At 36.6% G+C, this 27,687-nt stretch overlaps 1 long non-coding RNA gene across 1 annotated transcript; it reads right to left on the reverse strand.

Annotated features, from left to right (window-relative positions):
* Positions 1-14,534: 14,534 nt before the first annotated feature.
* LOC129420789 (uncharacterized) lies at positions 14,535-17,202 on the reverse strand. The gene is made up of 3 exons (XR_008636909.2): positions 16,691-17,202; positions 16,147-16,237; positions 14,535-15,408 (listed from the first exon to the last, which is right to left on the reverse strand). It is a non-coding gene; the product is annotated as an uncharacterized lncRNA (long non-coding RNA).
* Positions 17,203-27,687: the final 10,485 nt, after the last annotated feature.

Genomic DNA, 27,687 nt, shown 5'->3' on the forward strand with positions numbered 1-27,687 from the left:
TACATCCCAATGTTTCCTGTCTGTACATCTTATCTGCATTGCTCAGGGAGGTAGGCTGCTATCATAAATCAAGGTACAAAAAACCCACACATCAAAATGTCGAAGCCATTCAGTGTTTCCTTTGGTAGTGTTTTTGTTATCATGTTTTTCAACAGAGCTAGAGAGGATTTACATCTATATTTGGATCTTCAGGATGCTTTTATAAATAGCTGGGACAGCACAAAGCACGATTTTGCACTAGACCGTCACCTATATGATAGAGAGGTGTCCAGAATAATGTGTGACTTTAGTGAGATCTTTGTCAATGTGAATACTCAAAAGCCATTAGGCTCTGTGAGTGCAAGTCCTCTCTTTAGCATTTGTGCTGATTTATGCATTAAATTCCTCATGCATTACAGCCCATTATGCTTTTGATAAAAATCCACTTAATCTACACAAAAACAACACAGACTGTGTAAGGGCACATGTGGATAAACATATTTATGGTATTACGTATAGTCAATTATAATGACTGAAGTACCTTTTTACATTTAGGATTTTTTAAACTCTTTCTCTGCTAGTGACACGTTATCTCGTGTTTTTGCCAATGACGAGTTTTTATGGCAATCCATATTTCCGCTATTATTCACTAGGTGGCGCTCTTACCCAACTTATAAAACACTGAAGCTTCCACTGATCCAAAAACAGTAAAAACTCAGTGTATGTTTTTAATCATCACTTTGAATTAGTGCTAGCCGATAATTCGATAACCGTAAGTTTTACCGATATAAATTTTACAGATAAAACTATAATGACAATTCGATAAGTGATCGATTATGTTTACGCACTGTGCGTAATGCTGCGCAAGCACTTTCGAATGCGGCATGCGGTCTTGGTTTACAATCACAGTGTCAATTAGACTTGAAGGAGTGGAGTAAGATGAGGCAAGTTCATTTATTAGTAGATGATTTTCGCGATGCGGATAACGCAAATGGAATCATTGATCCAAATATGTTCGTTTTGTGTAATGTTGGACACGCAAACAGGGTTCGTCAAAGCCCGGAACACTGCAGACAAAATATATACAGTATACTGTACTTTCTTTCAGCATCTCCCTTGTGTGCGCGCACAAGTCCGCACAGCTTAAAGTATATTTACAGGACATTCACAAATTCAGAAAACTGAGGAAAAACAGCGGATCCATCACTGCAGTGAATATACTGTATTAGTGTTTGCTTCCACAGCAACGTGACGCTCTTGGCATCTATTTATCAGCGTGTATAGCTCATATATGTATAACACACGCGTGATCACTGAACTAAGTTTTCTTTCTTTTTTAAGTGAACATAAACAGCTAGATATTACTCAGTATATTAAAACTTAAAGCAGTCTGTCTTGGGTCTTAAAGTGACAGTAGCCTGCTGCTTTCTGTGTCTGCAATATGTTGATTTCATAACAAATATATTTACATTTAATACAGATGCCTGAACATTAAAACAAGATTTTAGTATTTGTATTTGTCATGTTCTGAATAAAAAGCAATTTAAAAACCACTATTAACTGTCTGGTTTTTAAAATTTTCATTTAGGAGCAAAAATCTGCCTTTAAATTTGACAGGAATAAAGATTTGTTATTTATCATGATAATTATTGATATCGACTGACATGGAAAACATTTTCTTGATTTTTTTTGGCCATATCGCCCAGCCCTACTTTGAAGCTAACAAAAGATTCTAACAAAAGTCCAAAAATGCAATTATCTCAGCTTTTTGTTGTATTAATTTGATGTATTGTATGTTTATTTATTTAAATAAGACAATTTACTAGAAGATAATAAACTTTGTGAAAATCATAAAAAATGCAAAAACTGGCTGGCAACTTTAAAAAAAAATACTGTACGTTTATCAAATACTTTCGCTTCAAATCCACTTAATCCCAGCCTCAAGTCCTTCAGAAAATGGGCATTTGTGGCATTTTGTTGGCAGAATCTATTAAGAGTCTGATTATAAAACTTATTTACAAGAAAACATGTCAGACACACTTAGAGGGTTTGGCATCTAAACTCATCAAATGTTTCTATACATTCTGAAAATAAAAGGATAAAAATTTTCACAAACAGTATTTTCCAAATAATAATAATAATAATAAATAATGACAAATAGTAATAGAAAACAACAAGTAGGCTTTTGCGGTACAGTGATTATTTTCATGTAATTTATACTCTTCAAGTCATGGAGAGACAGAAATTGAGCCCATGACAACGTAATGTACAGGATTTGAATGGCATCATAGCTTCTTTAATAATAATGGAAATTTTGTCTTTGTATACTTGGTGTTTTTATAAGAATATGATTCTGTTAATTTTACTACAGAACGCTTACAAAACATAAACCTGGTATCGTGTTAAGTGCTACAAATAAGTAATGAAATAGCATACTGAATAAAAGTTATGTTGATGATTTATTCAACAATCTCTTGAGGGTCAGTAAGATTCTTAAATTTGGAAAGCCCTACTGTAGATTTTTTTTTTCATTTTCAATCCTGTGTGAGTTAGTGTGGATTTTTCATACTAGAGTTCCCAGATAAACTCTTGCTAGTGGCTAACAATTTAAGGGGCCACGAGTGGCCACATAGACCAAGCGACTTTCTCTCCCTGTGGCTCTTATTTCTAAAAAGACACTTTCAAAGTCTTGCTTCAGGGACCTTATTCCCTGTCTCTGTCTCTGTTGCTCAAGTTCAGCGTGGTTAGATCATTTGGGACTGGAGATGTGTATTTACATGGTGAATTATCTCAGTATGAGGAGTCTGAAGAGAAGCTTGCTGTGCTATTCTGCTTTAGAGGTTGAGAACGGGTTAATATATCTCATTCTAAAGTCTTGTGTCAGATACAAATTTGCTCGAAGAATTCAACCCCGCAAATAGTATTGAAGCCATGCAGTTATTGACTGATTCACTGTTAATTTTTTTGCTTTCCTAACTCACTTTCAAAGTCGCAGTTTTAGATAGCTTAAACTACATTAGACTTTATTCTCATGAACTGAAAAACCTCCAGGGAGTGTCGAACACTGTTAGGATCTTGCTGTGTCAGTCGATTCAAAAATTAAATTTACCATGACCCAAAATAAATATCGAAAATAACATTTTATCAAATAATTCAATGCTGCACCACAGAGGACAAATTTTGTGTAATTTTACAAGAGTTAAAAGGCAGAGGAAAACATAATGTGTGTCAATACAAAATCCTGCTGCTCAATGAAAAGCAATTTTACATCCCTGGCCCCAAACAACAACATTAATCTTCCACCTATTTCAGATAGGTTTTCCCCAATGATACCATATCACTCTCCTGAGTGAGAATTTATATCTTCATTATAGCTGCAAATAAATGGGCACTCTGTGTGAAAACGATCAAGTATTTTTTGCATTTATTAAGGACAAGAGATGCAATTTTCTTTGTGTTGCTCTCCGTTTTGTGTTACAGCTGTAAAGCGTTTCTTTTGAGAGATAATTTTAACAAGCTATGGGCAGGAATAGTTTATTATTGCATGCTGATATAATGATATGCAAATCATAGCATTCCAACTGTAATTTTTGTCTTGCTAGTTTGAGATCCATCTTTTTGTTTTTTGCTAAGCTTTTGCCCATGCATTGTTGTTAGCCCTTAGCAAACAGTATTGAGCTGTGGGTTTTCTTTGTTAAATTCACTGTTGGTCAGGATGGAGACAGAACCTTCAGAATAATTTATACATTTTCTTTGTAAAATGTTCCGAAATGTTGAAATTGTTGCTTGCATGCATCCCATTCATATGGAAAAGAGTTTGTTTGTAATTATCTTTACTATTATGTTTCTCTTTGAATTATAAAACTTGCTTTAGATCCTTCTTCAACATCATATTATTCAGTTGACATCGCACTGGCATATAGAAGCCATTCTGCTTCTTTGCATGTGGAATTATCCTCCACAGCAACATTGATATGAAGGGCGCATTGGGGATTGTGCATCGCAATGCAATGGCAGGCAGGAAAAATAGCGCGACCGTTTTCATCTCCCACGTGACCGCATTAATTTGCAGCCCGGACTGCTTCTTTCTTCCTCTGCCGGTGGCCCCTGGGTTTAGCAGAACTGGAGCCTCATCCCAGTCGCTGTGCACCTGATTCCTCTTCCTCTCCCCAAAGACCCCAGCACCGTCCCCCATTTGTCATTGGTAAGCATGCCGACAAGCCGGGCTTCACGCGACGGGGGTAGGGGACCTGAAGCGAGCAAAACAAAGGGACAACAAAATCAGCATAATTCCTCTCAAAATGAAAACACATTCTTCACGAAGGGGGGGTAAAATAATGCAATTATCCTTGCAAAGACTGTCAGTGGCAGGATGATGAATACTGGAACGTTGACATGGAATGTGACACTGCTCCTAGAAAAAATGTTTTTACTCAAAAGATAAAGAGATAAAGCATTTTGGAACCCAGGGCTTCCACCGCCTCCTTGAATACAGTTAAAATGCTGAATTTGAAAACACTGCACCGGTTTTAGATAATTGCTGTACTTTGCATTTTGCCGAAAACCCTGCGAGGAGACATTTGCGGAAATCATGAGAAAGAGAGCAAGAGAAGGCGAGATTGCTGAGCGTGCAATCAAACTTCAGTGACGAATGATTACTCGCTGTCATTACAAATCCTTTGACTGATCCAGTGCACTACCCCCTTGTGGAGAGCAGTCGATGCACTTTCAAAAGTGTTTTTTAAAACCTACACTTAATACCCTTGATGATGAATGGGCGGACTTACATATGGTGGAGGCGGGGTGAAGGGAAGCCTGATGAAATTACAATGCGAGCTGATTGATCTGCGCGGAGCTGGCGTGCAGCCGGAGAGCAGGTTAAACTGATGAATGGTGATTTGCGTCGGAGGTGTGGCTAAAGGCCAATGTGAAGATTGTCAGAAGACCTGACCTTCGCAACCATTTCAGAACCCCGGCTCGCTCTCAGGTTCACGGCACCTAACCAAAACCCGTCCATCATTTCTTGCATCAAAGCAGGATTGAGAGACGGCACAGATCAAGCCCACTTGCAAGAATATGTGCTTATTAGCATAGCGGTAATGATTTACAGCTCTGTTGAGGTGTGGATGTGTGATCATTTCGACTTTCACAGAGGACTGAACTGCATAATGTTGTTGAGCTTCTAGTTGTCATGACAATATGTAGTTGGCGTTTAAAATGTCTATTTGATAAGTCCTTAGTCGAAGGAATGGAGAAGTCTGATAAATTTCACCCTTAATGTGGTCACGTATATCCTATGAAGGCCATATTGTTTGGCATTTTTCATTTAGGACAAAGTACAGGCCATCCACAGTCGGTGGAGTAAATCAGAAGCTTTTTGCCAAGGGGTTGTATTGTTAGATACATGTACAGTAAACACAGACACACACATAGCAATCTGTCACAAGCTCTCAATAATCATCTCATATTATTTTTACTAAATTAAATAGAAAAAGCAGCATTGTTCTCATTATGCATAAACATTTGAACCATTAAATGCTGTCAAGTCTAACCGCCTGATTCCCAAGGCACAACTGCTTTAGAGGTTGAGAAAACTCCACATCCTCTTAAGCTGGGGACACACTTAACGATTTTTGTACCGATTATAAATGTAATTTGGTCTTAACCACTGATCGTGCCCAGTCTTTTCCAGTTGTGCCCAGTCTGTGTGGTGTCTAAAGGTTCTAGTCTTAGAATTTAAGAGCCAGTTGTTGACAGTCTATCTCACAACTATTTTATTAAACTTGCGACGGGAACCTGTGATTGATGACATTGATGAGAGGGCACACAGACAGAAACAAAAGTAGAGAAATGGGCAAACGTTTTGATGCATATGTACATAAAGAAGCAGTTTCCCGGACTTGGTTTAGATTAATCCAGGACTAGGCCTTAGTTATAATATGATATTTGTACAAACATACCTTACCTTGTGTGGATCTTGAAAGAAAACAATGGCACTGATATATGTTAAGATATGTCAGTGCAAGATGTTTTTAAATTAAAGCAGCTTAAACAGGCATTTATGGGCCAGCGCAAACCATCATTTTGGCATTAAATAACGACTGTCGGGATTTACTAAAGATGACTTTTTTGCGTATTGATTTCTAGATGTTTACCTTTCAGATGCTAAATTTTTGGGAGGAGAATATTTAAATGATTCACACAACGTGATTTACTAATGTATGTGTGTGTGTTATGACTGGTATTTGCACCATTATTTAACGCAGCACTTGATGTCTTGATGTATGATGTCACAGCAGTAGGCAGCGCAAAAATAACGGCACGCCTATAATCCCTCCCACTCCGAAGTGTTACTAAACTGGATGGAAAAGCTAACCAAGCCAAAGTGAGGTGAGCTGACCTGACCTAAATCAAACAGTGGGGTACGGAAAAGTGGCATTATAGTCTGGAAAATACAGTACTCTCAAAAATTGCATAGGCAGCTAGTTAATGTATATTACAGCTTAGTAGACTGAGATAGCAAGTGGTTTCCAGTTTTGAATAAGATTTGAATTTTTCATGGAAAGACGGCCCTGCATTTATTATTCATCTCTGTAGAATGTCAAACTAGTCTTTTAAATGGTCAATTTCATTTACTTCTCCTAAGTACTTTAAAGTTGTACTGACCTGAAACTAAACTGCTCTGGGTTGAATTATTGCAGAAAGGCGGCCTTTGTCCAAAAGTAAAGTAAAAATAAAAAGTGGCATTTCAAAAAGAAAAGCATACAATCTAAGAAATATATTCCAACCATGGGCTTGACATTAACTTTTTACTTATCAGCCCATGTGGTTAATGATTTTCCAAGGTTACTAGCCATTTATCATTTTCACTAGCCACAATTTTGTTGCATGCAAAAATTTACTTGGGCTTGAATTTACTTGAGCCTTTCAAGGCCGTGCAAAGTCATTTGAGAGAATTGTCGCTGAAACGTTGCAAAGACTGTGATCTAGTTACACTGTTACGGGCCATTCACATGTCGCGCCTAAAACACGTTGAAAATACTAGGCCCGTAGGTTCTTCAGTTGACCTGCGTTGTGCTTGTGGCATTCTGAAAAGTTGAAATGTTTTTAACTCGATGGGGTCGCACTATGGCGTATTTGCGCTTTCATTATAACAAACTTGAGTGTGCAGAAGACGCAATATGTGAATCACCCCTTAAACTGTTTTTCAACACTTTTGTGTTCAGGATTATTTGAGAGGTGCTAAAAAGGTGTCATGAGCCACCGCCCATGGAGACATCCCAACACAATCTGAGGCATCCATTCAGGTTACAGCTTTATTTGAAGGTTTAGAGATACCGGCAGCTTTCCGTGAGTGGGTGTGGTTTAGGCGAGAGCAGAGAATCTTGCCTGTTTTTCCAAGATTTTGATCACTTATTTTATTTGTTTTCTGGTTTATTTAATTTTTTTACATTTGGCTAGGTGGTTAAAATCAGATTTTTCTTTGGTGTGACAAACTGAGAACACATTTAATATTGGACTTTACACAGACTTTAAAATGTAAATGGCCACTGTACACACCCAATCAAGACTACAACATTACAGGTCATTATTAAATATTTAACTCTGATAAGGTTATGTGTAAAGCTTCTTTTTATGAAAACTTGTAATTTATTTAGACATATAAAAAATAAATAAAGTGATACAATGTGCAAAAATGAAAACGTTGTTCAAACTAGTTCAAAGAGGAACTAAAAGTGGGCAGTAGATTATATAAAAACATATGGGAATCAAAATAGCCTTATTTTAGTGCATTTGGATCTTTACTTTCAGATAAAAAATGACAGATGAAATGAATGCTGTTTCGTCACTTGTGTATTGTTAACTCTCCAGGCTTTGTTATGCTACAAAGCTCCTCTCATTCACTTCTGCACAGGGACTTGTTGGTTACGGTGTTGTATGACGTCTGTCTCTAGTGTAAGCATATAAAACAATGAACAAACAAAAGATTTGTATGACTTCATGCGGTGCTGCATAGATCGATTGCTGTATGACATCAAAGTACAGCATGATCGATTCAAAAGCATTTGGAACAGTCAGTTCTTGAGTTGTACTTGGTGTACTTTGATGTCATACAGTGCTTCATGAGGTTTAACACACCAAATATATAAATATAAAATTTCATTCACCAAGTGGCTAGTGGAAGTAAATTTGTGCTACAGCTAAAATCCACCCACATTTAGTGGGTTGGTAGGTGTTTTTGTCAAGCCTTAATCCCAACCCATGTTGTTTTTCTTTTGACAGGACGTGCTTAGTCAGGGACATCTTGTATGTAACTTAATACTTAACAAATGTACCTGCTATTTGTTTGGACATGCAGTTTGAACCCTTTTGAGTTGAATGAAGGCTTTGACTAGGTCTCAATTGCCACATGCTCTTCTCCTCACCACTGTTGTTTTGTATGAGGAGGTTTATTATGATGCCCAGTGGAGAAATGGCTTTCCTCTAAGTGCCACTTTTATCTGGTGGCTGTGAGTTATTCATTTTCATTCAGAGTAAAGCACTTTATCTGACCTGTGTTCAAGGAGAAATCTTGAAAAACCTTGCTTTTGAAGCCTTCGCTATTGGCAGGTGCAAAAAGATGTAAATTAAATTGGTTATAGTGAAAGTGTTTTGAACTAAACACAGCTCTTTAAATGACAGTAGCTTATAAAAGGACCATCTGAAATGGCAAATTGCTAGTGAAGGTCATCTGAAGATCTTATGTAGAGGTGATGAGCCTGTAGTTACACTGAAAGAGATTGGTTTGAAAGCAGCAATAATTTGCGTTTTATGATTACGGTTCATTCTTCATTTCACAATTATTGGAGTTTATATTTATAGTTTCTGAAAATGTGTTGAAGATTGTCGTAGATTGAAAAAGCGATCCTAGAAGTTTTTTTTAAATGAAACCATGCAGAGCAATTTTTTAGCAAATTTATTAAGCAAATAAGAGTAACTCGTACCAAGGGCTCAGTGCAATGGCAAGGTCAGAAATCTTAAACTGAGTGGACCTCCATAAAATAGGGTGCACCTCAATTTTATCATATTTTGAGATAATTTTGCGTATATGTTTCCTGTCAAGCGCAGAAATCCCCTTTATCTCTCATCCCCTTTAAAAGCCAGTTGCGCTGGTGCTGTGCGTAATCCCTATTTAGATGAAGGACCTTGTAAACTGAAAAACTAAGCGGAGAAAGAAGACCACCAGTTTGAGAATAATGTTAAAAATGTGTTGTTTTCATTGTTATTGAAATTTAATTTTTTAAAATTAAAACCTTTAAAAGCCTTTTTCTTTCAGTCATACAAATTTAGCAGGCTTTGAATTGCTGTAAATGTATTGATATCCTACATAATCAATGTAATCTCATAAAATAATTTGCAAGAAAAAGAATTTACAAACATGCAGGTACCCGATCAGCGTTTCAGCACTAGAACAGCGCCATGGGATTTTTTACAAAGCATTACATAAAATGTTTCTCGTCTTACCATATCCACAGGTACAGTGTCATCATGTACAATAAATCTGTAAGATAGCATTTAAAAACATTTAAAAAATAGATGCATTTCTTTAAAGCAAAGCATTTATTTACTTACCAGGCTACAGGGAAGCAGCTCTTTACGCCTTCTAACATCTCATAATCGGTCCTCATTTATGTCCAAGAGACTCAATAATAATCTTTTACATTCAATCCTTTAATCTTTCATATTTAAAAGCGTTTTTGTTCTGCTGTGCATTCATGTATGTGATAAGCAAACCCGCGTTGTCTTCCCGTTTATAGGCGCATATTACTAATGCGCTCATTAAATAACAAGAACAATATTGCTCCATTGACCTTAGACCAGGTTGTAGTTGGTCAATGGCATAGTCTATTTTAGTTGCCTCAAAATAGCAACGCGCCAACAATGCACCTGAACACACCTCGTTTTTAGACCAGAACGCCCATGGGCGCAAAAGGGGGCGTAAATGCATACGCTATTTAAACCCCGTGGCGCTAAACGTGAAAATGTAAATTGCGCAGGGTGGAAACTAGCAAAAGACACTTGTGTCGCGCATTGCGCCAGCTGTATGATAGAGCCCTCTATGTTTTTGTGCTTTTAGTGAAACGCGCATCTCTGTGTGTGCACTTATAGTGTCTGTCCATTTGAGTATGTGTGTGCATCTGTGCACACAGAAAACACTTTAACATCTTCTTGCGCTCAAATAGTTTAAAATGGCTTGAATGTTAAGATTTGCAAGGTTTAGAAACACATGCAAATCATAAACTTTCTATATAAATAGCAATTTAATTCTGAATTCTGAATTTTTATCACTGAGATTATTATAATTTATATGTGATTTCTTCTGCTTTTCCACAAAAAAAAATGTGTATCTCTTCTGACTTGTTGGGCCAGCCGTCACTCTGGCCCTTATGTAGCCTCGTCATTGGCCCAGAAATGTGTCCTTTTTTGCAATCACGTTACTCGGTCTTTGGAACCCATCTCAACCCATCTGATCTTTTTTATTTACTGTTTTTTTTTTTTACATAAAATCTCATTCTATGATAGCAATAATATTCTTAGAAATTCTCTATAAATTCGTTTGATATTTTGATATTGACTAGGTCATGTCAAAGATTAAAATCAATGTAAAATCCATAACTCATATATCAAACTTTGGGGTTAGTAACCCTAACCCATAATTATATTATGAGACTTTAGCCTGAATTTCATGGACAGGGTCACATATGGGTCACTAATGGAGTGCAGTGTAACTAATAATCTCTCTGTGGTTTAAGCATTAATGGTCACGCCTGGAGTGGAAAGATGCTGCCAAAGACCAGTTTGCTTCAGATAGTGTGAATAATTTTGAAAATGTGAGATTGTCACTGGATAGCGATTTAGTTTTATTAATTACAAATGATATACTTTCGCCTCTTGAGTTCTGACAAAAACAGAGCTCTAGAATTTGAAAAGCGTAACCTTGTTAAAACTGCACTTTTTTAAAGCTTTTCTCCAGCTCTTTGTTTAATTTAATTTGAGAATGAGCATCCAGAAACTGACTTCAAGTTGTGGTTAAATAGCATGATAATATGCAGGCATGAGGCATTTCTTTAAACACTGGAAGCACCTGGAATATATTACAAACTAAATCACTATTCAGTGACAATCTCACATTATCAAAACTATTCACACTACCATGCTCTACCATTAAGTGTAGTAAGGCAAATATACAAAACCTGACAAAAAACAGTTGCATATTCTGAAATAAATAACACAAATACTGTCAAATAAAAAAAAAACTTTTAAAAGTCCTTGAAAAAACTTCTCTGGGCTTTTGTATTTGTTATCTGTTATCTATAACTGCCTGTGGCTGTAATGGACATATCCACACGCTTCCTCTGAAATAAGTCGAAGGAAAATAAGCCTGCTATTGGACAGATATTGGGCGGGAATATATCACCGTGAACAAGATCAACACATACTGCTGCAATGTAAAAGTCTGTAAAGTAAATTGAATCATAGCGTTTCATATAATGACATGCCCGAGGCTCTGAAGTAATTTCTGCTTAGAGAAGCAGTTATACTGACAGCGTGAAGGGCTGATTAAACTCCATTAAAGGAGTTTTTAAGATTATCTTAATAGTAAACTACTCATATGACATTGATTTCATCGAGAGCTTCGCCCATTAAGACTTCAAATAGGGTCTGTAAAATGGCATCTCTTTATTTCTTGTGTGTGACAGCAGTGCAGAGTGTCTAGTTTGACTTTAATCTGTTAAGAAGAGGTGCTCTGATTTCATAATGATTAAACCTGTGCCAGTCGACCCCGCTTCTCTGTTCTGTGACCAGTGTTGCTTTAAAGCTGTTGCTTTGCGCATAAATCCTCCAAAGACGTTTCTCTGGGGACTTCCAACCACTCCCGTAGTAATTTTTTTCTCATTTGGGTTAACATTTCATTAAAGTAACGGCACAGTCACCTCAGAGTGTATGTGTTTAGCCGTTTAATTATCTAGTTTTCCTATACACTAAATATAAATGAATGTTGAATAAACCAAGGCCACCAGTTTTCACTCTCATTCTTCCAGTTCCTCATTCGCTGTCGCAATACTGTTACCTAATGATAGTCTGTTTAATTATACCACTACACAGGTAAAGTGTCTGGTTAAATGCCCATTAAATCTATTCAGATTTTGAACAAGGTCTTTCAAACATTTCGCACAATATGACTCAACTTCTAGAACTACATTGCTATATGTGAAGGCTTTGATAGATGAGGCAATCTGAGCGAGTTGTGTTGAGAGATTCATCAGGAAACAGACAGGCCCATATAAAGGATGCAAAATTTGGGCCCTTGCTGTCACCCAACCATAGTCCTCTGAATCTATGGCGGGTCCCAAGGGGCAGTAAGTCGCATAGATATGCAATGAGCCCAAAACAGTTTTCCTTCCCCGAAGTCACTCACTGAATCTCATGACTCATGACAGTGCCCTCTTTTATGCCTCTTGGCTCCTTCACATGCCATCTTCAATGGCAGGTAAATGTTTGACATTATATTTTGAGCACCTACGTTAATCAGCAAAAATCTTTATTTTTGTCATGTAATCTTCTTGAGGTAGAAATTCACTGAGGCAAGCCAGAATAGCAACCCCATTTGGAGAGTCGAGCGATGTTTTTAAAGGGGATGTACCACCAGAGGTGTTTATAATGTGCCATTGTAATAATGATGTGGATGCATCCTACTGTCTTTAATTACTTTAATATCATACAGCTCCCAATATAGCATTCTGAAAACTGTTTTGAAAACGCATGACTTTGTCACACCTGCTGTCTCTAGGTTCCTCCTGTAATGTTTCTTCTAGACTTATACGCACCTTTTGTTTTTATGTGATGGGAAGCTATTGACTTTAAATTCATAAACTGTGATTGATCTGTGGTCTTATAAATGCTCTCCCGTACTCATTTGTTTACCTTTGGGACCACCTTTGGGATTTTGTTTTCATGTTAAGCTAAGCAAAATAATAAATGTTTTCTTTTAAACAGCAGAACTCTCAGCTTTAATATTACTCAATAGCATCTTAAACATGACCCAATGAATATCCCTCAAAGACTCAGTGTTGCTCTGTATTGATTGGTGAACGCGTAGGATCTTTTTGACTGACACAGACTGACAAGAGAGAAAGCTTATACAGAGAAACTGCATTTTTCTTCGACGTTTGGAGTCTAGACGTGGGCGAGCCAAAGACCTTTTACTGTGATTACAAACAGCAGAAGTGAGGTGCAGCCATCAAATGCGTTTATGATATTCATAAGTCACTCCATTATAGTAAGTAGACCAAAGATGTGCTTGGGTTTTGAGTAGTCTATTTAGTTGGGGTCAATAAACCATTGGCGAAGCAATTACAAAAAGAAGCTTTTGAACTTTACTTTGCACTAAAAGTTGTGTTGCTTTATGCAGCATTACTGTAGTTCTGTTCTGACAAGTACACTTACAGTACAGTACACTACATGTGCTGTCGGAGGAGCCAGTAGTTTACATTTTATGTTTATTCATTTGGCAATCACGTTTATTTAAAGGGATAGCTCACCCAAAAATGAAAATAATGTCATTAATTACTGACCCTCATGTCGTTCCAAACTTGTAAGACCTCCGTACATCTTCGCAACACAGTTTAAGATGTCTTAGATTTAGTTTGATAGCTTGTTGGCCCTTCATGGAAAATCTACGTACGGTATACTGTCCATGTCCAGAAAGGTAATAAAAACATCATCAAAGTAGTCAATGTGACATCAGTGGGTCAGTTAGAATGTGTTGAAGCATCGAAATTACATTTTGGTCCCAAAATAAAAAAATTAAGACTATTTAGCATTGTCTTCTCTTCTGCGTCTGTTGTGAAGAGTATGCGCGAAACTAAAGTTACGTGACTGCAGTGACGCGGCTGACGTGTTATGTGGTGCGCCCCAGCTGTTTTTTTTTTGTGAGACCGCACTGAGGGAGACGCACGCTGTAAGTAAAAAAAAAAAAAACTTTGCAAACATGTCTGAGGATAGCACGTCATCCACGGCACTGCAGTCACCTGACTTTAGTCTCGCACATGCACTTCACAACAGATGCGGAAGAGAAGACAATGCTGAATAAAGTCATAATTTTTGTTATTTTGTAATTTTTGTATTTTCAATGCTCCAACACATTCTAACTGACCCATTGATGTCACATGGACTACTTTGATGATGTTTTTATTACCTTTCTGGACATAAACAGTATACCGTACATATATTTGCAATGAAGGGTCAACAAGCTCTCGGACTAAATATAAAACACCTTAAACTGTGTTTCAAAGATGAACGGAGGTCTTACGAGTTTGATATGCCATGAGGGTGAGTCATTAATGACATTATTTTTATTTTTGGGTGAACTATCCCTTTAAAGCAACTTTCGATGTGTATATGAAAATCAATACTCAAAAAGTAATAATAGTATGTATTGTTATGTGTGAATAATAACAACAATAATAATACAAATAAGTTACATAAACTTTGTAAGCACACACTGTATATGGGTCAAAGACGAAAAGGGAGTTTAAAGCATAAAAAAAATAAAATTGTAAAAGAGCTTTAAATTTAGTCTTTTTCACATACATTAGAATATGTCCTGTTTAACTTTATGTTTTTCTGAGCAAAAAATAATTACTACCATACATTTTTACTGGGATTTTACAGAAGACACCAACTAAAATGTCATTCAGTGTAACAATATTTTTATGCAAAAAAATATAATCAGACATTTTTAGAAAAACTATTATTTGATGACACATTACAAGACTCTATTTATAGATCACAGTGCAGACACCAAATACTAACTATTTGTCATATTAAAGCATTTTACATCGCCAATATCCTTTAAACCATTAGGTTTTACCCATTTGTCAGCAAGAAGTTTTTGTAAGGAAGTGAAAATCAATTCAAATCAAATAAAATTTTTGTAGGATCACACATTATTTTACATATTTTAATAAGTACAGCTCAGAATAAGTATATTGTTTCATTTCTACATAAATATATCTGTTACACCGAATGACCATGGTTTGTTACACTGAATGACATTTTGACAAAAGTGTCATTGTTTCCATTATTGCAATGTTTTGAGTATTATTCTTTATCATTTTATTCCTAAACAAATCACAGAAGTAGTTGCTGAAATTAATAATCATTTTATTCCACAATACATATCATATTCGTAAAAATTAACTGAACAGGTGGTAATACTGTATAATAAGATCCAGAACTGCCCTTATACGTTTAGCTTCTGCCCTGAGTTTACTTTGATTTTCCCGCCATTGCTTTTGCCTCTTCTCAGCTGCAGCATCTGATAAATTCCTGATTGACGGGTGATCAGGATTTGCAGCCAAGGCAGCTTGCTTTCTTCTCTGGTTGCTGAAATACAGATTCCATGTAATTATTGACATAAAATGATTGACATAGATCTATATAAAACGTGTTATTAATTAAAAATACTTTCTGTTTGGCAACATAAATGACATGTTATCAGGATTTTGTATTATGGGCGGAGAATCCCCTCAGTGGCCTCTCTTAAGGGGATGGTTCGCCCAAAGATGAAGGTTCTGTCATCGATTACTCACTTTCGTGTTGTTTCAAACCCGCATAAATGGAAGGAAGATATTTTGAGAAATGTTTGTAACCAAACCTTTTGTGGACCCCATACTATGATACTAAAAATAATACTATGGAAGTAAATGGGGTCCACGAACGGTTTGGTTACAAACATTACTCAAAATATCTTCCTTTGTGTTTATCAGAACAAAAAAATTCATACAGGTTTTTACCAACATGAGAGTGAGTGAATAATGACCAAATTTTCATTTTGGGTGAACTATCTCTTTAACTTGTGGTATAGGTAGGGTGGAGTCTCTATCTAAAAACAGCAGTAAACTATTATTCTGTAGGGCTAGCTTGGACACAAATTTCACGATTTGATTCAATTTCAAATCAATTTGATATTGATTAACATCATCTGAAAACAGCATAGACTGAAAGATCGATTATTGTGATTTACAAATCACTATAGTTTCTTCAAAATTAGAATTGATTAAAATCGAGAAATCTATCTTTTTAAACCCAGCCCTATTATTTTTACATTGCACTCCTCAATACCTTTCTCGTCTCCTTGCTAAATGCATTGCCCTAGCTACTGGGTCTGCATTAACTTTCTGCCAGTGCCTAGAAACTTTTTGTTTGTGGGCATCTAAAAGAAATCAGTACCAAAACGATAAAAATGCATTAAAACATTAATATTGATAAAGTTTGATATTTTTTTTGTGCTAAACATCCCTCATTCATCTGAAATAGAAATAAAATGCTAAAAATGTTATCTAAACAGTGACACTCTCATTCAGTGTAATGGATGACACTGTGGTGTAACATACAATTTGCATTACACCGAATGACAAAACATTACCCTGAATGACGAAACTTTTACTTAAGCTAATATTAGTAGTTAACAACTAGATACCTATATCAAACAGTGAACTTGACCAGAAAGGTTTATCATCATTATTCACAACATCTACTTTTTTTCAAAAAATCTAACAATAAAAGTGTTTTTTTGCATTTCACTGAATGACAGTCGGTTTTGTAACTCAAGATACCACACTATGAAAAGGTGAAATTATCAAATAATTAAGGGCAATAAACTTACCTTGCTGAATCACCACATGGTCTTCAGAGGGTCTTTTGATGATGTCACAGACTGCTTGATGAGTATTGTTTGTGTATTTAATTTCAAAATGGTTTCCTGATCCCGTTACACTGAATGACCTCTGACAAACTGCATATTCGGGACAAAAGTCCCCTAGTTGTTTCAATATTTAACGAAAAAAATAACACATAGTCCTATTAATATAAAACAGCCAACACTTATGTGAACATGCCAAGGAAGCAAATTTTTTTTAACATGGTATTTTATACGTTTATTTAAAAATGTATTAGTAAAATCATAGTCCGGACCATTACGCTGAATGACGATTTTACACTTTGGAGCATTATTAAACTCATATTTGGTCATTGTATTTTCACAAAAGTTATTTGAAACATAAAAGTAGACATTTTACTTGCATTTTATATGTTTTTTTTGTATGTAAAATCACTTTTGTAAATTATATTTGATGCGGACACCAAAATGGTGACGTCTCGTCTTTGACCCATATACAAAAATTTATATTAAATGTTTTCTATTATTGCTTTTTGTGTTCACATTCCCTAATATTGAACATTTCCTTAAACCCACACTCATGACCGAGGAGAACAGAGTAGGAGATGTGGGGAAAGTTTGCCCCCAGACCAGTAAAGCATGAGAGGCCTCCAATACGCACAGCTTCTCTGTAAATTCCCCACAGAAGCTTGCAGATCCCTGGAGAGAATGAGTCAGGATCCTGCCTGACTCCAAAACCTGGCAACAGCTGGGCTTGCCATCTGCCTCCTCTTCATGTTGGATACCTGCAAGTCGATTGTTGCCTCTTTCTATTTATGAGGAGGTGAGAGAAAAAGCTTGGTACTTACTTGACTGCAGAACTCAGAAAGACCTTGACAGATCTCTAAACAGCCCAGAGAAATACTGTACTCTACGGTACAGGTGCACTATACGAAAAAACGAAGACAAAGAGACTGTAAACAAAGGTGTTAAGAAAACCTAATGTATTTTTGACAAGGATCTTGGTGTCGTAGAGGCAGAATTTGTCATGATGGAGATTTTTATGTCATTCTCTTTTCTTACACTCCAAAGTGAATCCAAACAGCTTTGGTTAGGATTTTAGATGCTGGTGCTCTTTCTGAAGATCACTGTGTAGAAAAGCATTAGGGTTAATCAGTAATCAATATTAATTTTTGTTTTGGTATCTTAAATCTGTTAAAGGGCAGGTGGGACAACTGTCTGTAAAAATTAGCAGTTTAAGGCAACTTAAATTTAAGGTCACGTTCTTCCTGGCCCCATTTTTTAAACCCTAGTTAGTGTGTAATGTTACTTTAATAGCATAAATAATACCTGTAAAATGATACAGCTCAAAGTTCACTGCCAGACTATTTATTTTCTTTAACAGAATTCCCCTTTCAAAGCCTACAGCGAACGGCCGGTTTGAACTACAGCAGTCTACTTCCTGCTTTAATGACGTCAACAGTTTTTTGACTAAACTCCACTCACAGGAATACGTCAGTCACCAGCTAAGCTAACGGCAAGCTAAGCTGCCATCCAATCACAACACACTAAACAAACTCCACAATCAGAACTCGTTACGTATTTCTGAAAGAGGGACTTCATAGAACAAGGAAGACATCAGCCCGTTTTGAGGACAATGAAAACAGCGCTATAAGTCAATTGTGTGAAAAATACAGCGTTTTTTCACACGTAAAACATGAACACATGTTATATTGCCCACTGTAAACATAATTAAAGCTTTAAAAGCACAGAAAGAACAGGAGCTTTAAATTGTGTTTAAATTAAATTATTTAAAAAATACTTTGGCATTATTTTATGTCCGAAACCTTTCCTATAAACAAATCTCATTAATATCAGTAGTTGTTGGCAAAATTGAAAAACTTATGTCTAACAGTTTGGATGTTCCCAAATGTCAAGGTAATACAACTGCAATCAGGCAGTACAATGTAGTACAACCATGTTATAATAACACAGTGAGTCTTTGGTTCTGGTTTGAGTCTCATTTATTTTATTAAACTGCACTGTAACCTAACTCCTGCAATTTCATACCTCTATTTGAGCAGAACATACTGTACAGCATTGATTGATTTTACTTGAATTTCAATATTTGACATGACTATAAGCAGTCAATATTAAATATATTAAGGTTATATTTTTACAGAACGTTCTTTACATTCTGTACTAGAAAACAGTAAATCATAAAAAAAATTACTTTAGCTCTGACTTTCACAGGCAGGGTCATATTTTACCCACACATGCTGCCCAGATCATGACTTGATTCAGACTCAATGCTAATGAAGCCTATAACTGATGCTTCATTGGAGAACCGGTGCATAATTTAATGTTGTACAGTAAGAGCATTGTGATAAGGAACTGGGTCAAAACTGAACCATATTGTGAAAGATTGTGAACTGCTTAATGTTTGTAAGCCTTAGATGACTATAGTTGGATTGCTCCACACATGTTTTATATGTTCCAAGATGAAAAGTTTTGAAAGCTTTGTAATACGCAATACTGATTAAAAATTTAGACCACTTAGTACTTTGGATTTATTTTTTTAAATATATGATTTCAGAAAAACTCATCGAAATTGTGCAATTATGCAAATGGAAAATCAGAATTGTGATACATTTTCAACATAAATCTAAAATAAATCCAAACTTTGTTGAATCTTCAAAGTAGCCACCCTCTGCTTAGATTTTGTAAAAATGTATTCTTGCCATTTTATCAACCAGCATCTTGAGGCATTGCCCTGGGATGTTTTAAAACAGCATTGGATGATCTGCTCTACACTCTCGTTGGCTGCTTTTCATCCATTTTATTGAAAAATAGTTTTGTAATAAAGGAAAACAAACATGTTGGCACAGCTAAACTTTTGTCTACAAAACAAATGTCAAATATTGTATCTTACATCATCAGTCTTATAGGTTTTTAAGATCACTTTAAGAGACACGTTTCAGTCAGTTGATCTTAAACTTTCGATCGATGGTGTATAGTAAACAATTCAAGAGTAAAAATCAGAATGTAAGTCTCATATAACTTTCAAAACATGTAAATACATTCCAAAACGTGTTTGACTCCTCGGGTGCATATCAGATAATGAAACCAGATAGCAATTACCAGTCTTCACTTGCTGAGGCACTGGCAAATGATTTCTGCATTTTGATGACCGACTCTTTACTAAATATATAAATAATCAACACCTGTTCTATTGAAATGATTCACCAAATGGGTAATCGCCATTCATCAAAAGTCGCTGTGTCATTACTTATCCAAATGAGATGGTGTTAATTACAATAAATTACAGATGTGTTTGATGCATTAGTGCAGCTTGAATGAACACAGGTTGAGTGCCAGGTTGCTGCCTAATGGCTACTGGTCAATGGAATGTATGCGTGTGTGTGTTTGTGTCTGACTGTTGTCTTGTGTGTGAGCATGCACGCACGTGTGAGAGAGAGAGAGAGAGAGAGAGAGAGAGAGAGAGAGAGAGAGAGAGAGAGAGAAGACACCTGTGCAACAAGAGTTTTTTTTTCCAGGACAAAAAAAAACTTGGACCCCTGTGTCCCCACTGCCTAGGAATCTGAAATACAAAACGAGTGCCATTTCTCACCAAGGCCTTTGGGGTGAAATGAGTTGATCATCGCATTCAGAATGACTGAACTATTTGAAATGCTCAGGCGTCTGGCATGAGAAAAGAAGGTTAAAAGCTCTTCAGCATATAAAGTACGAATTGCAAAGACTTCAGAGAAGAGGGTGCAGACCGAGTCCACGGTGGCCCTCTAAGGCGCCCTGACTTTTAACGCCACCGTATGAGCGAGCGCTGGAGGATGGTACCCGTCTTTGAAGTAGTCTCCTGATCTCACTCTGCCACTGAGAGGAAATTGAAGTCAAAGGTTCACAGCACCTAACGCTGCAAAAAATGATCTCGCAGGGCTGAAGAGGAGAAGGGTAGATAGGGGAATTAACCTGGACACTTTCTTGTAAAATAAAGGCGATGATGAAAACAGCACTCGGAGATGCTGTGAAACTGTGGTTTAACAGCTCATAAACAAGTGGTACAGAGAGGCTTTGTCCTGAAATCACTAGAATTGATTTGCAGTTCCTTTAGCATCTTCGTTCAATCTAGGACACGCTATAATAATGAGAACTCATATTCCTCGCACAGATTTTAAGTAAATTTTCATCAAGGTGCGACGTTTCGGTCAAATTCGTACACATCGTGTGCCACGGGGAGTCTGTTTCAATATCACTTCGCTCATGTTCGTATTAGGCCTACGAAGCCTGACAGCGAGCCCAGGTAATGTGCTTAAATATTTAGCCTTTATTGTTAGAGACAGACATAGATGAAAAGTGACTAGACTTGCCTGTCTTCAGTGATCAGACTGCCTTAATGAGACAGACACGGGCACCTCCGGAGTCAAATATTCTAATTCCCCCTGCTGAGGAAGTGCCTAACAGGGCTGACAACTGCCTTAGAGCAAGCCCAGACCAATCTCATTTTGTCTCTTAAGTATGCCAAAGCTCTTCAAAAATGCCCTTTGAACCTGGCAATGTGCCAGCAGCAGCCTTTAAACCTTGATCTCAGGGGATGTGAACATTACCAAACAGCTAATGCAGCAGACTTCATGACCAGGAGATGATGTCAGCAAAAGCAACTTTATGGGATTTGTGTCATTTAACCGCATGCCTAGACATACAGTACAATGTATTCACTGCAAAAAAATGACTCTCTTACTTAGTATTTTCATCTTGTTTTTAGTACAAATATCTACAAATTATTTAACAAGATTCACTTTAAATTCTACTGGTGTGTATTTTCATGATGAGCAAAATTACCTAAGAACATAAGTCTAGTTTTTAGACAAAAATATCAAATTTAACTGCATTTGTGCTTTTAAAAATGTTTTAAAAAATCTACCATGGGGTAAGACATTTTTTTCTTGAATTTTTCTTTTAAGAATTAAGTGTGAAGAAAAAGTTCAAAAATATTTTTTATTTTGCTTGTTTTATGCACAATTTCACTCAAATTTTGTACATTTTGTGTAAAAACTAGACTTATTTTCTCGTCAAGAAAACGCATCTTGATTGAAAAATTTTTAGATATTTGTAGGGCTGTCACTAATGACTTTTTTTATCAACTAATCTATCGACTAATTTATCGATTAATCGATTATTGTAAACGACTACTTAACCACCAAAAATCAAACATTCCTAAATTCTAATGTCACGGGGGGACGTTGTATCTTCAAGACCTTACTAACTTTTTATTTTCTCTCAAACAGGTATTTTTTTAGAAATAGTGAAAACTTGTTTCTTGTTATAAGCACCTTTTGTACTACTGCCTCCCTATGACACATCGCTTTTATTGTTTCCTAATCTTTGTAAGTCGCTTTGGACAAAAGCGTCTGCTAAATGCCTAAATGTAATGTTCTTTTAACGTGGCAAACTCTTTTTATATTGTATGTGTATTGTATAAATACTACTTATTAACTGTATATATCAATTTGTATTTACAATGTATTGTTATTCATTATGTGTTTTATGCCATCACACAATGAAATGTTTTTAACTCGGTAGGCAAAAGAGAGAATGATGTCAAACTTAATGTGCCTTCCATAGATGCTGTATAAGAAAACACCCTTGCATTAGCGTTAGTATTTTTTTGTGTGAAAAAGACGCAGAAACAATGCCATAAGGTGCTTTCCGTAGTAAGAACGTGCGTGTTATTGCAACAAGAAGTTATGGTTCAGCTCTTTGACACAGAGGTTTACATGCAGATCAACAGTCACAATGGATGTCTGCAAACTGGACTAAAGCAGAGATCAGGGAGCTCATCACTATCTATGATGAGGCTGAAATCATTCACCAGCATGACAGACAGGCATCACGCGCTCCTTATGATCTTGTCATAAACTATAATGCATGCATGTGGTTTCTCAAGAGAGATAATTGGAAAACTTTGTACGCTGTGAAAAAAAAACTACCAAGTACAGGACTTTAAATACGTTGTGTGTCTTGATGGAATCTTATGGTATGTGTGAATGCATACAGATAATGTAATGCATAGGTAATATGATACAATGTATAGTGTTATAAATCTACATGCATTTAAAAAAGTGAGGATTTACGATGCTGAAGACAGTTGTAATCAAAGTTATATGAAGAGTTACGATAGGTTACATTAAGCCTGAACATAAACCAACGCAACTTATCTGAAGTACTCCCATATTTTAGACCCCTTCGGTCTTTAAAAACTTTTGCAAACTAACTTTGAAATTGCACGCGAGTGTTGGACTTAAAGGGACACTTCACCCATTTGCATTAAGCTTTGTATAGTTAGAACCCCAGTCATGTTTTTGAATGGTCGTGCATCATTTCCTCTGTTGCCACTATAGGAGAAATACAGATTTCAGTGTTGCACTTCCTTCTTTCAATGATGTAAAAATCATAATTTTGCATCATTGAAAGAAGGAAGTCCAATATCTTTGAGGGGGTGAGACTACAAACACCCCTTTTCTCGGTCAAATAAGCACCAAACTCGAAATGTATGTTACATTTCGACTACAAATATGACGCACTTTCAATAAAGATTAATGTTTCTACGGGTGAAATGCTCTTTTAATGAACTGTTGGAGATGGCGATAGACATTTTAGCGTGAGAACAAAATTTAAAAGGTAAACTAATGGAATCAATTAAAAATGTTGATGTCAACTAATTATTGCATTGAGCAATCATGACAGCTCTAGATATTTGTACTTAAAACAAGAAAAAAAATACTACGAAAGCTAAGGTTACATTTTGTACAGGTATACTAAACGTAATACAATGTTGTACCTTTTTGGGTACATTACTGTACCTTAAGGACCTATTGTGTACCTTGAAAGGTACAGTTAACTGTTTTGTACTGTTAAAATTGAACTGGTACAAACTTGTTCCTTAAGGTACACAATAGGTCCTTAGGTAATAATTTTGGACCACAAAAGATACATTTCAATGTGTTGAATACCCATAAAGGCACACGTATTAACTTTTGAGAGTACCACTGGTGACAGAAAATGTACAGTTTTGTATTTATTCTGACAGTGTACATCTCTCTCAACCTAGTAATTGTTCAGATGTTGCTCTTTTATAGATCATGAGATTTGATAAAATTCTCAATTGTGTTTCATCTAAGTATTAACTTAGTCTTGAATGTTTCTCCTAAAGTCTGGTGAGAGCAATAAAAATAGAAAGAAATGAGACAGGTGCTAAAATACATTAGGCGTATGGAGCTGTAAAATTAATGTTCAGTGCATACATGACATATTATGGATTTAAATCAATTTGATGAGAAATGTTTAAGTTCAAGAATATTGACTTTTTGGTAACAGACTTGGCATATCAAGTTCAGTTTGTGACTTTGTTGACACTCTAATAAAGACATTTGTGAGATTTGTCTTTTTCTCAGGAAATACTGTAAAGTGTCTAGGAGAAATATTTAGGACATTTAAGGGATAGTTCACCCAAAAATAAAAATTCAGTCATTATTTACTCAACTTCATGTTGTTCCCTGTATGGGTTTCTTTATTCTGTTGAACACAAAATAAGATATTTGGATAAATTATGGAAGTTGACAGTACCTATTGACTTCCATAGTAGGATAAACAAATACTATAAAAGCTAATGTATCCCGTCAACTTTGAAATTTTGGGGTGAACTATCTCTTTAAAGAGACCTATTCTGTGAATTTTCCTTATTTTGAGAAAGGTCATAGTACCTGCAAAGTAATAATCACAAACACATTTACAAAAATCTTGGTTAAAATGCTTTGTACACCAAAATAAATATATTAAACAGAGAGGATCACTTGATGTCCCTTATGTGTGCTCACAACAGTTGCACATTGGCTTGGTTTAGTAATAGCTGATGTCAGCCGCTAGAATTCCTCACCGCATTTATTGCCTAAGTTTGTGTTTTCCTGAGCTCCAATTTGCCAACAAAAAAGGTAAATAAATAAAAAATCAATTTCAAGCCTTTCCAGGTAAGTAAACTCTCGACTTTCCTCTAGCACTTTGACACTGGCGTGCTATATCAAGACCTGCACTTATTATCCTTGCAGTCAGGTTGAAAAATACATGAATAGGTAAAATACAAAAACTAAACGGAGAGGAAAAACAGGGCTCTTCTAAAACTTTTACAGGAGTTAAACAAAGATCTCCTCAACTTTTGCTGGCAAAGTCATGCTGGTGCTGTGGTAAAACACTCATTACCTCAGAACTGATGGCTGGACTCCTCTCATACACTATTAATAGCAGACAGTCATTTTCAGTGGCTCATAAACTGTGCTTGCTTGCCATCAGGAGAGTATACATGAAGTGTGAATGTGAAAGTACCAGACAGATGCATAAAAAAATGTAGCATTTTGTTTAGCTATTCACCTTTCATTCACCACATCTGTTTGGGCCTCTTCAGTATCCAAGGCAACAGGCCGCTTGCAAACTCTCTGACAGGTGAGTGCTCCTGGACATCAGCAGATCTCCCCTGGGCGCATCTGTCAGGGCGAGAGCGTAGACCAAAGCAGAAACTCTCCCACCCACATAAACCCCCGATTTCAGCTCAACCGCTCAACACAGACCCGTCACGAAAAAGATGTCAACCGGGAGCAGGGATGGAAAAAAACACACTGAAGAAAGGCAATAACAATCCGATTGCTTCACTTCCTCCGTCTATCTCCATTTGCATGTAAAGTGCGGAAAAGACCAGAAGACACGTGCCGAGTAAAACATTCAGCTTACAAAACTCATACTCTAGAAGAGTATTTTTGATAGTTTGTGTCACAGAAGTGGAAGACTGAACATGGGCAGCACTTAGACAGCAGGCAGCCCAATGTGACACTAAGAGGGTTTGTGATATGCCACAAGCAGAGGCAGAATGGAAGTGACCAGGGGCTGTGATTGTTTTTTCCTGCCATTTAATCTCCTCTCAAAGATGGTTCATTAGTCTGGAGGATAGCAAACAGCACAAAGATAAAACCTGATCTGTGAGTCAGGGACACTCCACAAATCCATTTCCATTCAGCTCTGCACCCAGCGGCTATACCATCAAAAGCATCGCTGTGTTTCTTGCTCAAATGAAATGAAAAGAGCAGCTCATACATTTTTTTTGTACACCCCTCCCCCTTCTTCATTTCATTCTCAATTTGAGTGATCATTTTGAATTTTGAGATGATGGAAACTTTTAGATTTTTCCATCTATGAGGCCATTTTATTTCTGAGCTACACTGACACCGTATCCATACAAATACACGCCTTCTAGAGATTGGTAGTCTCGGGCATATGCCTAAAGGACGGCAATCATTTATGACCTTGATATTATGGTTGTTGGTGTCCATCCACGAGATACTTTTAAAGAAAGTAATTATGAAGCATAATGAAATGAACTAATAGCATTGCAATGAGTATTAGTACTGTAATGCATCCACCTTTTTCTCGAACGCAGAAGTTTCCTTTCTGGTGCGAGACTTCAATAGCCAGCCGATAGAAAACAGTGTAGTGGGAGCACGCATAAAACATGATTTAAACAGTTGATATTTACTACACCTGCCATGTCTGAACCAGTGTGAGGATGAGATTAAGAAGTGGCTTGATATATGAAGATATATTCAATGTGAAGACATACCAGTATCTTTACAATGGGAAAGTCAGTGGAGTGTTTGTACATGGAATTTACCAAGACTTTGTGTTTTTAACTTTTCAATGGCTGGTTTAAAATGTCACAACTGTCCCTCTGGTGTGAGGTTTTCTTAAACGGCAGCAGTATCAGGCTCGCGAATTCCGTGGAATCCGTGGACCAATCACGGCTAGGCCAACTCTTTTTCCTTTTTTTTACACGTAGCAGTATATAAGTGATCGTATTAGTGCCCCTGCTGTTGGCTGTTCATATTGCATTATTTGACTTTTCCAGAACGCACAGATTGCCAATTTGTCCCTTTGCGGCACCCACATTTACGTCAAGAAACAGGTGGATATAAGCAAACAAACATTAAATTATTTGCTGCTATAATGCTGCAGGTATATTATATTGCGAACATGCTAAATTATAGTAAAACATGTTCAAAACATTCAAGACATGCCTCTTGGCATCTGTAGCGTATGCTTTTAAGAAAAATCCTTTGAAATTGTCATGAGGGAATGTATGTGTGAGCTTGAACATGATATGACATTCGGTTGTCATTAAAAGGGACATGGCCTGCGGCCAGCGGGTAAAGGGTCCTGTTTTTAGGAGACGTGGGAGAGTGTCGTAGGGAGCAGATTGTGTTCTTGGAGATCCTATTAAAGCTGACAGGGACGAGGTGGAGGAGTCGGATCGTGGCCTGATTACACCCCTCTCCACGGCTCCCCTATTGACTGTGGTTAGGATGTAGCTTTCCATTTCCTGCAGAAATAAATTAAAAGTCAGAAGTAATTTGGCTGACGTGGGATGCAGGTGATTTTTTTCCATCCCCTCTTTGCCTCCAACTTTCTGAATAAAATTCTCCCCTAGTCTGGAAATCAATTGAAGACCCTCTTTGATGAGGGAGGGCTTATTTTCTGCCAGTGACAGTTTTGTGGCAGGGAAAAAGCAGGCATTTGATTAAAGTGGAGATACCGCAAGATTGAGGTCTTGTTCTAGTCACAAAGAAAAATAAAGGCTTCTAAACGTGTCTCCTGTGCCATAAAGAGGAGATTGTGGCATTAGCACGTCACTTATTTGCACCACCTGATAATCGCCCCTAATGATGAAAAATCTATTCACTCTGTTCGGATTTGCTTAATCAGTCAAATATATATATAACAGAACCTTAGATCACACTAACTGTTTCTGACGTTCATTGCTTTTTGAAGACTCTGTAGCCTTGGTTGTTCATTCATATGCGGAAGAAGTGAAATGCATTTTTGACTTTGTTAATTGACATTTAGGTAAAATAACTAAATGAACTAAATACTTTGCATTAGTATATCAAATT

Source organism: Misgurnus anguillicaudatus, chromosome 21 (assembly GCF_027580225.2).
Source record: "Misgurnus anguillicaudatus chromosome 21, ASM2758022v2, whole genome shotgun sequence".
NCBI lineage: Eukaryota > Metazoa > Chordata > Actinopteri > Cypriniformes > Cobitidae > Misgurnus > Misgurnus anguillicaudatus.